The following is a 7,484-nucleotide window of genomic DNA, read 5'->3' as shown; positions in this document are numbered from 1 at the left end:
TAAAGGCTGTTTAAGGCAATGCGGTCATGCACCCCTTTAACTTTCCTAAACGTTGCCTTATGGCTGTTTAAAGGCAATGCGGAATGCACCGCTGATTTTCCTAAACCTTGCCTAAAAACTGTTTAAAGGCAATGCGGATCATGCCTGGCTTTAACTTTCCTAAACATTGCCATAAGGCTCTTTTTAGGCAATGCGGTCATACACCACTGACTTTCCTAAATATTGCCTTAAAGCTGTTTTAAAACAATGATCATGCTGCACCAGCAACAACTTTTCTAAACCTTAGCTTTAAGGCTGTTTAAAATGCGGATCATACACCACTAACTTTCCTAAAGCGGATTGCTTTAAAGGCTGTTTAAGGCAATGCAGTGATCACCACTTTAAACTTTCCTAAACCTTGCTTGTAAAGGCTGTTTAAAGGCAATGCCAGATCATGCGCCAGCTTGGCAACTTTCCTAAACGGTTGCTTTAAAGCTGTTTGCACGTGCGGTAATGCTGCCAGCTTTAACTTTCCTAAACCTTGCTTGTAAAGGCTGTTTTAAGGCATGCGATTGATGCCATTTAACTTTCCTAAACGATTGCCTTAAAGGCTGTTTCAGGCAATGCGACCGGCATGCCACCATACTATTTTCCTCAAACCTTGCCTAAAGGCTGTTTAAAGACAATGCGGATCATACGCCGCTAACTTTCCTAAACGTTGCCTTAAAGGCTGTTTAAGGCAATGCGATACCGTATGCCACCAACTGGATTTTCCTAGACCAACGCGTAAGGCACTCAGGCGTGCGGATCATACGCCAGCTGATTTTCCCCAGACCTTTGCCGTAAGGACTGGTTTTAAGACAATGCGATTGGACGCACCAGCTGGAAGCTTTCCCAGGCCAAGCAGAGCTGCTGTTTAAGGCAATGCGATCAATGCGCCGCTGGTTTCTCCTAAACGTTGCGTTAAGGCTGTTTTAAGGCAATGCGACCATGCACCACTTTAGTTTTTCCTGAAAGCCTAGCGTAAAGGCTGTTTAAAGGCGATGCGCGATTACTACTGCTTTGGCTTTCCTAAACGGTTGCAGCTAAAGGCTGTTTACCGACGTGCGATCATGCCTGGCTTTAACTTTCCTAAATGTTGCACTAAAGGCTGTTTTAAGGCAATGCGGTCATGCACCATGCTGGCTTTTCCTAAACGTTGCCTTGAAGCTGTTTAAAACATGCGGATCATACACCACTGCATTTTCCTAAACGTTGCCTTAAAGGCTGTTTAAAGGCAATGCGGTAAAATGCACCGCTTTAATTTTCCTAAAACAACCGCCTAAAGGCTGTTTAAAGGCAATGCAGTACATACATCCGCTTTAACTTTTCTAAACCTTGCAGTAAAGGCTGTAGTTAAGGCAATGCGGTCATGCCGCTTTAATTTTCCTAAACCTTGCCTTAAAGACTGTTTAAAGGCAATGCGGTCATGCACCACTTTAATTTCCTAAACCTTGCCTTAAAGCTGTTTTAAGGCAATGCGGTCATGCACCCGGCTTTAACTTTTCAAACCTTGCCTTTAAAAGCTGTTTAAAGGCAATGCAGCCATGCGCCACTTTAATTTTCCTAAACCTTGCCTTAAAGGCTGTTTAAGGCATGCGGTCATGCACTGGATCTAACGTTCCTGGACCTTGCCTTAAAAGCTGTTTCAAACGTGCGGTCATACACCAGATCTAACTTTCCTGGACCTTGCCCTTAAAGGGTGTTTAAAACATGCAGTCATACACCACTTTAACTTTCCTAAACACTGCTTTTAAAGCTGTTTAAAAACATGCAGTCATGCACCACTTTGACTTTCCTAAACATTGCCTTAAAGCTGTTTAAAACAATGCGGTCATACACCACTTTAACTTTCCTAAACCTTGCCTTATGGCTGTTTTTAAGGCAATGCAGGGATACACCAGTTTAAACTTTCCTAAACCTTGCATTAAAGCTGTTTAAAACATGCGGTCATGCACCACTTTAAACTTTCCTAAACCTTGCCTTAAAGCTGTTTTAAAGGCAATGCGGATCATGCACCACTTTAATTTTCCTAAACCTTGCCTTAACACTGTTTAAAGGCAATGCAGTGATGCACCACTTTAAACTTTCCTAAACCTTGCCTTAAAGCTGTTTAAAGGCAATGCAGTCATGCACCACTTTAAACTTTCCTAAACCTTGCCTTAAAGCTGTTTAAAACAATGCAGTCATGCACCACTTTAGGTTTTCTAAACCTTGCCTTAAAGCTGTTTAAAACATGCAGTCACACACCACTTTAACTTTCCTAAACGGTTGCTTTTAAGGCTGTTTAAGGCAATGCGGATCATGCACCACTTTGACTTTCCTAAACGTTTCCTTAAAGGTTGTTTTAAAACAATGCGGTCATGCACCACTTTAACTTTCCTAAACCTTAAAGCTGTTTAAAACAATGCGGTCATACACCACTTTAACTTTCCTAAAGATTGCCTTAAAGCTGTTTAAAACATGCGGTCATACACCACTTTAAACTTTCCTAAACCTTGCCTTAAAGCTGTTTAAAACATTCAGGTCATGCACCACTTTAAACTTTCATAAACCTTGCCTTTAAAGCTGTTTAAGGCAATGCAGTCATGCACCACTTTAAGTTTTCTAAACCTTGCCTTAAAGCTGTTTAAAGGCAATGCGGTCATACACCACTTTAACTTTCCTAAACCTTGCCTTATAGCTGTTTAAAACAATGCGGTGATACACCAATTTAAACTTTCCTAAACCTTGCATTAAAGCTGTTTAAAACATGCAGTCATGCACCACTTTAAACTTTCCTAAACCTTGCTTTAAAGCTGTTTAAAACATGCAGTCATGCACCACTTTGACTTTCCTAAACATTTCCTTAAAGCTGTTTAAAACATGCAGTCATACACCACTTTAACTTTCCTAAAGATTGCCTTAAAGCTGTTTAAAGGCAATGCAGTCATACACCACTAACTTTTCCAAACCTTGCCTTAGAGCTGTTTAAAACAATGCGGTCATACACCACTTTAACTTTCCAAACCTTGCCTTTAAAGGCTGTTTAAAACAATGCGGTGATACACCACTTTAACTTTCCTAAACATTGCCTTAAAGCTATTTACAACATGCAGTCATACATTAGTCTAACGTTCCTAAACCTTGACTTAAAGGCTGTTTAAAGGCAATGTAATCATGCACCACTTTAACTTTCCTAAACATTGCCTTATAGCTGTTTAAAACATGCCATGCACCACTTTTAATTTTCCTAAACCTTGCCTTTAAACTGTTTAAAACAATGCGGTGTTACACCACTTTAAACTTTCCTAAACCTTGCATTAAAGCTGTTTAAAACAATGCGGTCATGCACCACTTTAAACTTTCCTAAACCTTGCCTTAAAGCTGTTTAAAGGCAATGCGGTCATGCACCACTTTAAGTTTTCTAAACCTTGCCTTTAAAGCTGTTTAAAACATGCAGTCACACACCACTTTAACTTTCCTAAACATTACCTTAAAGCTGTTTAAAACATGCGGTCATGCACCACTTTGACTTTCCTAAACATTGCCTTTAAAGCTGTTTAAAGGCATGCAGTCATACACCACTTTAACTTTCCTAAACATTGCCATAAAGCTGTTTAAAACATGCAGTCATAGACCACATTAACTTTCCTAAATCTTGCCTTAAAGCTGTTTAAAACATAAAGTCATACACTAGTCTAACTTTCCTAGACCTTGCCTTAAAGCTGTTTAAAACATAAAGTAATACACTAGTCTAACTTTCCTAGATCTTGCCTTAAAGCTGTTCAAAACATGCAGTCATACACTAGTCTAACTTTCCTAGACCTTGCCTTAAAGGTGTTTAAAACATGCAGTCATACACCACTTTAACTTTCCTAAACACTGCCTTATAGCTCTTTAAAACATGCAGCCATGCACCACTTTAATTTTCCTAAACCTTGCCTTAAAACTGTTTAAAACATGCTGTGATACACAACTTTAAAATTTCCTAAACCTTGCCTTAAAGCTGTTTAAAACATGCAGTCATGCACCGCTTTAACATTTCTAAACCTTGCCTTAAAGCTGTTTAAAACATGCAGCCATGCACCACTTTAACTTTTCTAAACTTTGCCTTAGAGCTGTTTAAAGGCACATGCAGTCATACACGACTTTAACTTTCCTAAATCTTGCCTTAAAGCTGTTTAAAACATGCAGTGATACACCACTTTAACTTTCCTAAATATTGCCTTAAAGCTGTTTAAAACATGCAGTTATACACCACTTTAACTTTCCTAAACATTGCCTTAAAGCTGTTTAAAGGCATGCAGTCATAAACCACTTTAATTTTCCTAAACGTTGCCTTAAAGCTGTTTAAAACATGCAGTCATACACCACTTTAACTTTCCTAAACATTGCCTTAAAGCTGTTTAAAACATGCAGTCATACACCACTTTAATTTTAATAAACATTGCCTTAAAGCTGTTTAAAACATGCAGCCATGCACCACTTTAATTTTCCTAAACCTTGCCTTAAAGCTGTTTAAAACATGCAGCCATACATCACTTTAACTTTTCTAAACCTTGCCTTTAAAGCTGATTAAAACATGCGGTCATACACTAGTCTAACGTTCCTGGACCTTGCCTTAAAGCTGTTTAAAACATGCGGTCATAGTCTAACTAGATGCCTAACTTTAAAACCAGTGGACCTTGCTTTCCTAAAACTGCTTTAAAGCTGTTTAAAACATGCAGTCATGCACCACTTTGACTTTCCTAAACATTGCCTTAAAGCTGCTGTTTACACCAAACTTTCCAATGCAGTTATACACCAATTTAAACTTTCCTAAACCTTGCATTAAAGCTGTTTAAAACATGCAGTCATGCACCACTTTAAACTTTCCTAAACCTTGCCTTAAAGCTGTTTAAAACATGCAGTCATGCACCACTTTAAGTTTTCTAAACCTTGCCTTAAAGCTGTTTAAAACATGCAGTCACACACCACTTTAACTTTCCTAAACATTACCTTAAAGCTGTTTAAAACATGCAGTCATGCACCACTTTGACTTTCCTAAACATTGCCTTAAAGCTGTTTAAAACATGCAGTCATACACCACTTTAACTTTCCTAAACATTGCCATAAAGCTGTTTAAAACATGCAGTCATAGACCACATTAACTTTCCTAAATCTTGCCTTAAAGCTGTTTAAAACATAAAGTCATACACTAGTCTAACTTTCCTAGACCTTGCCTTAAAGCTGTTCAAAACATGCAGTCATACACTAGTCTAACTTTCCTAGACCTTGCCTTAAAGGTGTTTAAGGCAATGCGGTCATACACCACTTTAACTTTCCTAAACACTGCCTTATAGCTCTTTAAAACATGCAGCCATGCACCACTTTAATTTTCCTAAACCTTGCCTAAAACTGTTTAAAACATGCGGTCATACACCACTAGGCTTTCCTAAACATTGCCTTAAAGGCTGTTTAAAACATGCAGCCATGCACCACTTTAATTTTCCTAAACCTTGCTTTAAAGCTTTTAAAACATGCGGTCATACACCACTTTAATTTTCCCAAACCTTGCCTTAAAACTGTTTAAAACATGCAGTTGATACACCACTTTAAACTTTCCCAAACCTTGCCTTAAAGCTGTTTAAAACAATGCAGCCATGCACCACTTTAACTTTTCTAAACTTTGCCTTTAGAGCTGTTTAAGGCAATGCGGTCATACACGACTTTAACTTTCCTAAATCTTGCCTTAAAGGCTGATTAAAACAATGCGGTGATACACTACTTTAACTTTCCTAAACGTTGCCTTAAAGCTGTTTACAACATGCAGTGATGCACCACTTTAACTTTCCTAAATGTTGCCTTAAAGCTGTTTAAAACATGCAGGTCATACACCACTTTAACTTTCCTAAACATTGCCTTAAAGCTGTTTAAAACAATGCGGTCATACACCACTTTAATTTTCCTAAACATTGCCTTAAAGGCTGTTTAAAGGCAATGCAGCCATGCACCACTTTAATTTTCCTAAACCTTGCCTTAAGGCTGTTTAAAACATGCGACCATACATCACTTTAACTTTTCTAAACCTTGCCTTAAAGGCTGATTAAAACAATGCAGCCATGCACCACTAACTTTCCTAAACGTTGCCTTAAAGCTGTTTAAAACATGCAGCCATGCACCACTTTAACTTTCCTAAACGTTGTCTTAAAGGCTGTTTACAACATGCGGTCATACACCACTTTGGCTTTCCTAAACATTGCCTTAAAGCTGTTTAAAACATGCAGCCATGCACCAGTTTAATTTTCCTAAACGCTGTTTAAAACAATGCGGTCATACACCACTTTAACTTTCCAAAACCTTGCCTTAAAGCTGTTTAAAACAATGCGGTCATACACCACTTTAACTTTCCTAAACGTTGCCTTATGGCTGTTTTAAAACATGCAGCAATGCACCACTTTAATTTTCCTAAACCTTGCCTAAAACTGTTTAAAACAATGCGGTCATACACAACTTTAACTTTCCTAAACGTTGCCATAAGACTCTTTAAAACATGCGGTCATACACCACTCACTTTCCTAAATATAGCCTTAAAGGCTGTTTAAGGCAATGCGGTCATACACCACTTTAACTTTCTAAACCTTGCTTTAAAGCTGTTTAAAAATGCGGTCATACACCACTAACTTTCCTAAACGTTGCCTTAAGGCTGTTTAAAACAATGCAGTGATACACCACTTTAAACTTTCCTAAACCTTGCCTTAAAGCTGTTTAAAACATGCCGATCATGCACCACTTTAACTTTCCTAAACGTTGCCTTAAGGCTGTTTAACACGTGCGATAATACACCACTTTAACTTTCCTAAACCTTGCCTTAAAGCTGTTTAAAGGCATGCAGTGATACACCACCTTAACTTTCCTAAACATTGCCTTAAGGCTGTTTCAAACATGCAGCCATGCACCACTTTAATTTTCCTAAACCTTGCCTAAAAACTGTTTAAAACATGCGGGATCATACACCACTAACTTTCCTAAACATTGCCTTAAAGCTGTTTAAAGACAATGCAGCCATGCACCACTTTAATTTTCCTAAACTTGCCTTAAAGGCTTTTAAAACATGCGGTCATACACCACTTTAATTTTCCCAAACCTTGCCTTTAAACTGTTTAAAACATGCTGTGATACACCACTTTAAACTTTCCCAAACCTTGCCTTAAAGGCTGTTTAAGGCAATGCAGCCATGCACCACTTTAACTTTTCTAAACTTTGCCTTGGAGCTGTTTAAAGGCAATGCGGTCATGCACGACTTTAACTTTCCTAAATCTTGCCTTAAAGCTGTTTAAAACATGGATCATACACTACTTTAACTTTCCTAAACGTTGCCTTAAAGCTGTTTACAACATGCAGTGATACACCACTTTAACTTTCCTAAATATTGCCTTAAAGCTGTTTTAAAACAATGCGGTCATACACCACTTTAACTTTCCTAAACATTGCCTTAAAGCTGT

The 7,484-nt window shown here is 38.3% G+C and overlaps 1 pseudogene; it reads right to left on the bottom strand.

The window, feature by feature from the left end:
- Nucleotides 1-355: 355 nt before the first annotated feature.
- Nucleotides 356-7,484, bottom strand: part of LOC143245876 (kelch domain-containing protein 4-like) — a 26,695-nt pseudogene continuing 19,566 nt past the window's right edge.

This window comes from Tachypleus tridentatus, chromosome 3, assembly GCF_004210375.1.
Source record: "Tachypleus tridentatus isolate NWPU-2018 chromosome 3, ASM421037v1, whole genome shotgun sequence".
NCBI lineage: Eukaryota > Metazoa > Arthropoda > Merostomata > Xiphosura > Limulidae > Tachypleus > Tachypleus tridentatus.
This window is presented reverse-complemented; position numbering and strand designations above follow the sequence as displayed.